General features: G+C 42.8%; 1 non-coding gene across 1 annotated transcript; it reads left to right on the top strand.

The window, feature by feature from the left end:
* The first annotated feature begins 876 nt into the window (after positions 1-876).
* Positions 877-948, top strand: TRNAC-GCA (transfer RNA cysteine (anticodon GCA)). Its single transcript has one exon. It is a non-coding gene; the product is annotated as a tRNA-Cys (tRNA).
* Positions 949-8,275: the final 7,327 nt, after the last annotated feature.

The raw sequence follows: 8,275 nt of genomic DNA, 5'->3' as shown, positions 1-8,275 counted from the left end.
GAGCCGAACTGACAAAATCGGGTTTTACTTGAGTGGAGACCGTAGCGCAGTCCCCTCACAGAAGGAAGCTGATGAGCTGATGAAAGAGCGCCTTTACGACCTTCTTCCTATGGCCGTCCCCTACAATTCAGGATCCAACCAGGTGCTCAGCACTGCCTTGAAGACCAAGCGTAAGACCAAGTCCATCCCAATACCCTCCTTGAAGGTATGTTTCCTAGTGCCCCACTGGTAGCTATTTCTGTATCATTCAGGGTCCAGTTCTGAGACAAAAACTGCACCAGTTATTTTAACAGAGAGAATTCAACATAATTGTGGAGGAATGTTTTAGTTTTCTAGGGCTGCCCTAACAAAGCACCACAATATATGAGACAAAAAAAGCTAAAATACTGTTTTGAAGTTCAACTGCCTTAAACAAATGTGGAATTTGAAGGAGAATTCAGGGAGGTCATCCTGGTTTCACACGGCAGTTGCGGGGGGGTTATTAAAAAGTGATCTTAGCTGAAAAGCTGGCAAATCCAGTATCCAGAAAATGTGGGTTCTATCTTTGAAGTGTTGCAGGCTTGGCCAAACCATTGGGCATTTTGAGTCTCTGTTTGCAGGCCCCGGCACAAAACCCACAACATAGGTGTCACTAGAGAGCCTTCCAGCTGTCAAGGGACTGCTCCCCAGATCCCTGCACTTACTCAGGAACTGAGAGTGGAGAGCTGGCAGAGCTCTGGGAGAAGGAACTGGTTGCTTCCTCTAAGACAGGGTGTTGAGTTGGCAGCAAGTCAGGCCTTGTAACTCAGAAACCCATCCTGAAGTGGAATCTAGGACAGCAGGTCTGGGTGTGGCTGCACAGGGTAAGGTTGTTAATTGGACCTTACTAACATAACTGGGGGTATAGCTCAGGGGTAGAGCATTTGACTGCAGATCAAGAGGTCCCCAGTTCAAATCTGGGTGCCCCCTAGTATTTTAAACATGAAAGGTGGTAAAGGAGTTCCAGTTTATTTTCCCATTGCTGAGCCCAGTTTCTGAGTCTCCCTGCAAAGGCTGAAGAATCAGAGGACACCCTCCCCAACTGAGCTGTTGTGTTTCTCTCAGCTCCCACTCCTCTGATCTTCCCAATACCCCCTCGCCTGGTCCTTGGGCTTTGCAATATATACTTTGATCTTCTGGCTATGGGTGAGAACTAGGTCCTTTAGAGGGTAGCTAGTGAGAAATATGAGATCACCTACTGCTAGCCAGAAGATAGTGTGGTAACATATTCAATGAGAGGAAATAACAGCCAGGTCAGAATTCTGTTCCCTGAAAAACTATTCTTCAAGAATAAACAATTACCACCAACAGATCCTTACTAAAGAAAATTCCAGGCCAGGTGCAGTGGCTCAGGCCTGTAATCCCCACACTTTGGGAGGCCAAGGCAGGTGGAGTTCAAGACCAGCCTGGCCAAGAAGGTGAAACTCCATCTCTACTAAAAGCACAAAATTTAGCCAGGCATGGTGGTGGGTGCCTGTAATCCCAGCTACTCAGGAGGCTGAAGTAGGAGAATTGCTTGAACTGGGGAGGCTGAGCTTGCAGTGAGCTGAGATCGCGCCACTGCACTCCAGCCTGGGCGACAGGGCGAGACTCCATCTCAAAAAAAAAAAAAAAAAAGGAAAAGAAAAATTCCAAAATATGTACTTTAGAGAAAAGTAAAATGATCCCAGATAGGAGGACTGAGATACGAAAGGAATGTTAAACAGGGAAATCGGTAGATATGTAAGTAAATCTAAATTTCATTGACCGTATAACATCACATTAATGTCTAACTTACAGGTTTTTTAAAATATAAAACTAAAATATTGGTCACAATAACATATAAGGAAAGAGCTGATCCAAGTTTAAGTATTATAATATCTTTATGTCATTTGGGAGGAGGACAAAGATGATTAACTGTAGACTTTTTAAATTTGCTTGCAGAAATTCCTAGTGTATCATTTTGTAAAGTTGTGGCTTTGCCAAGCAAAGGGAGGTAAGGGGAGGGAGGGCACATGCTTGAAGAGAAAATAAATGAAGTGGAAAAAAATTGTAGTTAATCCAAAAGAAGGCTGCAAATAAAAAAGAAAAGAAAAATGGGACAAGTGGAAAGCAGTCAGTTGGACTAAATCCTGATAAACTGTACTGGGCGAATGCTGTATTCGTTTCCCAGGGCTGCTGTGACAAAATCACACACACTGAGTTGTTTTAAACAACAGAACTGTATTTTCTCACAGTTCTGAAGGCCAGGAATCTGAAATCAAGTTGTCGGCAGGGCCACAGTCTCTCTGAAGACTCCAGGGGAGAATGTGTTCCAGGTCTTTTTCTCAGCTCCCTGTGTTGCTGGCAATCCTTGCTGTTCTTTGGCTATAGAAGCATCACTCCAGTCTCTGCCTGTGTTCCCACGTGATGTTCTTGTGTCTGTGTCTTCACATGGTGTGCTCCTCTCTGTGTGTCTGTCTCTGCCTCTTCTCCTCTTCTTATAAGAATACCAGCAATATTGGATTAAGACCCACCCTAATGACCTCATCTTAATTTGACTACATTTGCAAAGACCCTATTTCCAAATAAGATCACATTCACAAGTATGTAATGTGAGGAGAAGTTAGGACTTCAACACATCCGTTGCGGGGACACAATTCAACCCATAACAAATGGTACTCCTCGAAAATTCACAACCACCCTGAAATTCAGAATATTACAATTGGGAAATTCACACATAATGTTGCATGTAATTGAGAGTCTCACTCTGTCATCTAGGCTGGAATACAGTGCTGTGATCACAGCTCACTGCAGCCTCTAATTCCTGGGCTCAAGAAATTCTGCCACCTCAGCCTCCCAAGTAGTTGGAACTACAGGCATGCACCACCACACCCAGCTAATTTATTATTGTTGTTTTTTGTAGAGATGCGGTCTTGCTATGTTGTCCAGGCTAGTCTCTCACTCTTTTTTTTTTTTTTTTTTTTTTTTGAGACAGAGTCTTGCTGTGTTGCCCAGGCTGGAGTGCAGTGGCACGGTCTCAGCTCACTGCAAGCTCCATCTCCCAGGTTCACGCCATTCTCCTGCCTCAGCGTCCTGTGTAGCTGGGACTACAGGTGCCCGCCACCACGCCCGCCTAATTTTTTGTATTTTTAGTAAAGACGGGGTTACACCATGTTAGTCAGGATGGTCTCACTCTCCTGACCTCGTAATCCACCCGCCTCGGCCTCCCAAAGTGCTGGGATTACAGGTGTGAGCCACCGCGCCTGGCCGTCTCTCACTCTTGACCTGAAGCAATCCTCCTGCTTCAGCCTCCAAAAGTGCTGGGATTACAGGTGTGAGCTACAATGTCCTGCCTCCTCTCAAGGTTTTATGCTTTTCTAAGTAGAACATTTCCCATATTTTGTTAGAGTTATTTCTAGATGTTTGAAATTTTTATGCTATAATAAATGTTATCTTTTATACAATTTAAATTTCTCACTGTGGCTGAAATATAGAAATATAATTGAGAGGTTTGTTCTCAATTTTTATTATTGTGGTTAAAAAAAACCTGTATCACTTACCCTCTTAACCATTTTTAAGTGTATGATTCAGTGGTATTAAAAACATTCATGGCTGGGTGCAGTGGCTCACACTTGTAATCCCAGCACTTTGGGAGGCCAAGGCGGGCAATCACCTGAGGTCAGGAGTTTGAGACCAGCCTGGCTAACATAGTGAAACCCCGTTTCTACTAAAAATGCAAAAAATTAGCCAGGCGTGGTGGTACACACCTGTAATCCCAGCTACTCAGGAGGCTGAGGCAGGAGAATCGCTTGAACCCAGGAGGCAGAGGTTGCAGTAAGCCGAGATCATGCCATTGCACTCCAGTTTGGCCACAAGAGCAAAACTCCATCTCAAAAAAAAAAAAAAATCATAATGTTGTGCAACCATCACCACCATCCATCTGCAGAACTTTTTTCATCTTGTAAAACTGAAATATTATACTTATTAAATAATAACTCCCCATTCTCCACTGCCCCCAGCCCCTGGCAACCACCGTTTTACTTTCCATCTCTATGATTTTGACTACTCTAAGTATCTCATATATGTAGAATAACACAGTATTTGTCTTTTTGTGATTGGTTTATTCCACTCACCATAATGTCCTCAAGGTTCTTCCATATTGTGGCGTGTGTCAGAATTTCCCTTTCTTGTAAGGCTGAATAGTATTCCATTGTATGGACAGACCACATTTTGCTTATCCATTCATCCTCTAATGGACACTTGGGCTACTTCCATGTTTCAACTGTAGTGAACAATGCTGCTATGAACACAGAGGTAAATCTCTCTTCAAGACCTTGCTTTCAATTCTTTTTTGGGTATATATCCAGAAGTGGAATGGCTGGATCATATGATAATTCTATCTTTAATTTTTTGAGGAAACACCATACTGTTTTCCAGAGCAGCTGTACCCTTTTACATTCCACCAACAGTGTACAAGGGTTTCAAGTTCTCCACATCCTTGTCAATACTTGTTATTTTCTGTTTTTGTGATAGTAGCAGTCCTACTGGGTAGAAGGTGGTATCTCATCGTAGTTTTGACTTGCATTTCCCTAATGAATAGTGATGTTGAGCATCTTTTCATGTGATTTTTAGCCACTTGTATACCATCTTTGGAGAAATGTCTATTCAAGTCTTTTGCCCATTTTTTCAAGTTGTTTGTTTTTGGAGTTGAGTTTTAACAGTTCTCTGTATATTCTGGATATTAATCCAGTATCAGATACAGTTGTCCCTTTGTGTCTGTAGGGTATTTGTTCCAGGAACACCCATAGATCCCAAAATCTGTGGCTTCTCATGTCCCTTAGATAAAATGACATAGCATTTGCATATAACCTATGCATATCCTTCTGCAATTTTTTTTTTTTTTTTTTGAGATGGAGTCTTGCTCTGTCACCCAGGCTGGAGTACAGTGGCGCTATCTTGGCTCACTGCAACCTTCACTTCCCAGGTTCAAGCTATTCTCTTGACTCAGCCTCCCAAGTAACTGGGATTACAGGCATGTGCCACCATGCCTGGCTAATTTTTGTATTTTTAGTAGAAATGGGGTTTCACCATGTTGGCCAGGCTGGTCTCGAACTCCTGACCTCAAGTGATCCACCCACCTCAGCCTCCCAAAGTCCTGTTATTACAGGCATGAGCCACTGTGCCCAGCCAGTCTCCTGCATATTTTAAATCATCTCTAGATTACTTATAAAAGCTAATGCAATGTCTACACATCACTTCTGCATATTTTAAATCATCTCTAGATTACTTATAAAAGCTAATGCAATGTCTACACATCACTTCATTTGCATGGGTTCGATGTAGTACTCAGCAAGTGACAAATTCAAGTTTCGCTTTTTGAAACTTTATGAATTTTTTGTCCAAATATTCTCGATCTGTGTTTGGTTGAATCCATAGATGTGGAACCCACAAATGTGGAAGGCTAACTGTATATGATTTGCAAGTATTTTCTCCCATTCTCTGGGTTGCCTTTTCACTCTGTTGATATTATCTTTTGATGCACAAAGCTTTTTAACTTTAATGAAGCCCAATTTGTCTACTTTGTCTTTTGCTGCACTTGTCTTTAATGTCATATCTAAGAAAAGATTGTCAAATCTAATGCTGTGAAGATTTTGCCTTATATTTTCTTCTAAAACTTTTATAGTTTAATGGCCAGGCACAGTGGCTCACATCTGTAATCCCTGCACTTTGGGAGGCCAAGGTGGGCAGATCACTTGCGGTCAGGAGTTTGAGACCAGCCAGGCCAACATGACGAAACCACGTCTCTACTAAAAATACAAAAATTAGGTGGGCATGGTGGAACATGCCTGTAATCTCAGCTAATTGGGAGGCTGAGGCAGGAGAATTGCTTGAACCCGGGAGGCAGAGATTGCAGTGAGCCGAGGTCACAGCACTTTACCCTAGCCTGGCAAACAGAGTGAGACTCCATCTCAAAAAATAAATGAATAAATAAAAGTTTTATAGTTTAGGTCTTAAATTTAGGCTTTTGCTAATTTTGAGTTGATTTTTGTATATTGTGTTAGATCAGGGTGCAACTGTATTCTTTTCCATATGGATAGCCAATTCCCAGCAACATTTGTTGAAAAGACTGTCTTATCCCCCACTGAATGGTCCTGGCACCCTTGTCAAAAAATCACTTGATCATATACACAAGGATTTATTTTGGGGCACTCTATTCTATTCTACTGATTATATGTCTATCTGCATGTCAATAACACATTGTTTTAGTTGCTGTAGCTTTGTAATAAGCTTTAAAATCAGGAAGCATGAGTCTTTCAGCTTTGTTCTTCTTTTTCAAGATTTGTTTTGATAATTTAGTGTCCCTTGAGACTCATATGAATTTTAGGAATTTTATTTTTTCTATTTCTGCCAAAAAAATTATTGGATACTGATAGGGATTGCATTAAATCCCTATCAATGCAATCCCTAGTCATAGCTCACTGCAGCTTAGAACTCCTAAATTGAGCAAAAGCCTAGATTGCTTTGGGTAGTGATATGGTCTGGCTCTGTATCCCCACCCAAATCTCATCTTGAATTGTAATCCAAATTGTAATCCCCACGTGTTGGAGTAAGGACCTCATGAGAGGTAATTGAATCATGGGGGCGGTTTCCCCCATTCTATTCTCGTGATATTGAGTAAGTTCTCATGAGATCTGATGATTTTATAAAGGGCTTCCTCCTTCGTTCAGCATTCATACTTCTCTCTCCTGCTGCCATGTGAAGAAGGACGTGTTTGCTTCCCCCTCCACCATAATTGTAAGCTTCCTGAGGTCTCTCCAACCACGTGGAACTGTGAGTCAACTAAACCTCTTTCCTTTATTAACCAGTCTTGGATATTTCTTCATAGCAGCATGAGAACAGACTAATACAGTAAATTGATACCACAGAGAGTGGGGTGCTGCTATAAGGATACTCAAAAATGTGGAAGGAACATTGGAACTGGGTAACAGGCAGAGGTCAGAACAGTTTGGGGGGCTCAGAAGAAGACAGAAAAATGTCTTCCTGTTCCTTCCTTCTCTAGGAACTTCCTAGAGACTTGTTGAATAGCTTTGACTAAAATGTTCATAATAATAGGGATAATGAAGTCCAGGCTGAGGTGGTCTCAGATGGAGATGAGGAACTTTTTGGGAATTGGAGTAAAAGTGACTCTTCCTATGTTTTAGCAAAGAGACTGGTGGCATTTTGCCCTGGCTCCAAAGATCTGTGGAACTTTGAACTTGAAAGAGATGAGTTAGGGTGTCTGGAAAAGCATTCAAGAGGAAGCAAAGCATAAAAGGTTGGAAAATTTGTAGCCTGGTGATGAAATAGAAAAGAAAACCCCATTTTCTGGGGAGAAATTCAAGCTGGCTGCAGAAATTTGCATAAGTAATGAGGAGCCAAATGTTAATTACCAGGACAGTGGGGAACATGCCACCAGGGCATGTCAGAAAGCTTTACAGCAGCCCCTCACATCACAGGCTTAGAGGCCTAGGAGGGAAAAATGGTTTCATGGGCCAGGCCCAGGGTGCCCCTGCTTTATGCAGCCTTGAGACGTGGTCCCCTGAGTCCCAGCTGCTTCAGCTCCAGCCATGGCTAAAAGGGGCCAATGTACAGTTCAGACCATTGCTTCAGGGGGTGTAAGCCCCAAGGCTTGATGGCTTACATGTGGGTGTTGGGCCTACAGGTACACAGAAGTCAAGATTTAGATTTCAGAGGATGTATGGAAATTCCTGTATGTCCAGGCAGAAGTTTGCTGCAGGAGTGGAGCCCTCACAGAGAACCTCTGCTAGAACAGTGCAGAAGGAAAATGTGGGGTCAGAGCCCCCACATAGAGTCCCCACTGGGGCACTGCCCCTGGAGCTCTGAGAAGAGGGCCACCATCCTCCAGACCCCAGAATGGTAGATTTGCTGACAGCTTGGACCATCATGCACCTGGAAAAGCCACAGACACTCAATGCCAGCCCATGAAAGCAGCCAGGAGGGGGTACCACACCCTGCAAAGCCACAGAGGCAGAGCTGCTTAAGGCCATAGGAGCGCACCTCTTGCATCAGCATGCCCTGTAGTCCCTTCGTTTTGACCAATTTCTCCCATTTGGCACAGGTGTATTTACCTAATGCTTGTACCTCCATTGTTCTATGAAGTAACTAACTTGCTTTTAATTTTACAGGATCATAGGCAGAAGGAACTTGCCTTGTCTCAGATAAGACTATAGACTTGGACTTTTGAGTTAATGGTGAAATGAGCTAAGACTTTGGGAAAGTGTTGAGAAGGCATAAT

This window comes from Pongo abelii, chromosome 6, assembly GCF_028885655.2.
Source record: "Pongo abelii isolate AG06213 chromosome 6, NHGRI_mPonAbe1-v2.0_pri, whole genome shotgun sequence".
NCBI classification, from domain to species: domain Eukaryota; kingdom Metazoa; phylum Chordata; class Mammalia; order Primates; family Hominidae; genus Pongo; species Pongo abelii.
Note: the sequence above shows the minus strand (reverse complement) of the source record. Positions and strands in the feature narration are given on the sequence as shown.